The following is a 1,252-nucleotide window of genomic DNA, read 5'->3' on the forward strand; positions in this document are numbered from 1 at the left end:
ATTCCTGGACAACCAACCCCATTATCCAGTGTTAAACTCCCTGGAGCCTCAAGGGCTGAGCAGGGAGCAGCTCCACAGGCCCCTGGTGTTCCCGAGGCTGCTGTTCCCAACCCACCTCTCCATCCCTTCCTTCCCAGGTGTAACGAGGACGAGAGTTAAAAAATAACAATAAAAATGTGAGAATAACCTCAAACTCCCTCCCCAAACTTCCATATCCTACATATCTCCTCATGTGAACCTTCCCAGCCAAGTAACTCCCAGGCCCAGCAGCTCCTGCCGTGCCCGTGTGCTGGGAAGAGCTGGAATCCACACCCCGGGAGCAGCACCAGAGGCAGGAGAATTAATGGGTTTTATTCCTTAAGTGAAAGTTGGTCATTAATTTATGAGGGGTCACGGTGGCACACTCTGTAAGTGCTTCACAAAGTCATTAATTTTTTAATGGGAAGCCAAGAAGAATTTTCTGCCATCAAATCTCCGCCGAGCCGTGGGAGGACCCCGAGGGTTAATTAGTGATGGCTCAAATTGGGAAGGTTTGACTGCATCTCCCTGTTATCCAGGGATAATCCAAGGGCTGGAGAGCTGCTTGACCCTTGGGCTGTTCTCCAAAACCTCCTCCCACGGATTTAACCCCCAAAATTAAGGTGCCTGAGAGCAGCTGGGCTGTTCCAGAGGTGCCAGCAGCGCTCAGTCCATGGATTTATCCGTGTCCACAGGGAAGCAGGAGCCTCCTCAGAAACCAAGGCCAGGCTTGCTGGCCTTCTAAAATGATTTTAAAATTTAATTTTGAATTTAAATTTTAAAATAATTTTTTTACTCTGTAGTTTTATTTTTTCTTTTTTTTTTTTTAATGTAATATTTTAATGCTTTGTATCATAAAATAATTGTGGCTCCCTGAGAGACTCAAGTGTCAACAGTGATGCCAAACCCTGGCAGTAGCATTACCAGAGCAGTGTCCCAGCACCTCTGGAGCTCACTGCAACTGGGAAAACTAGGAATCATCATGGAATCACTGAATGGGTTGGGCTGGAAGGGGCCTTAAAGCCCATCCAGTGCTACCCCCTGCCATGGGCACGGACACCTTCCCCTAGCCCAGGCTGCTCCAGGTTCATCCAACCTGGCCTTGGACACTTCCAGGGATGGGCTGACACTTCCCTATGGAGCTGGGAAGACTTGGTATGAGGTTGCCCAGAGAAGCTGTGGTTGCCCCTGGATCCCTGGAAGTGTCCAAGGCCAGGCTGGACGGGGCTTGGAG

The 1,252-nt window shown here is 49.4% G+C and overlaps 1 protein-coding gene across 3 annotated transcripts in view; it reads right to left on the minus strand.

The window, feature by feature from the left end:
- GLCE (glucuronic acid epimerase) overlaps positions 1-1,252 on the minus strand; it is a 22,560-nt gene that overhangs the window by 9,641 nt on the left and 11,667 nt on the right. The window lies entirely within an intron of this gene.

Source organism: Manacus vitellinus, unplaced genomic scaffold (assembly GCF_001715985.3).
Source record: "Manacus vitellinus isolate BGI_N305 unplaced genomic scaffold, ASM171598v3 scaffold_16_pilon, whole genome shotgun sequence".
NCBI classification, from domain to species: Eukaryota; Metazoa; Chordata; class Aves; order Passeriformes; family Pipridae; genus Manacus; species Manacus vitellinus.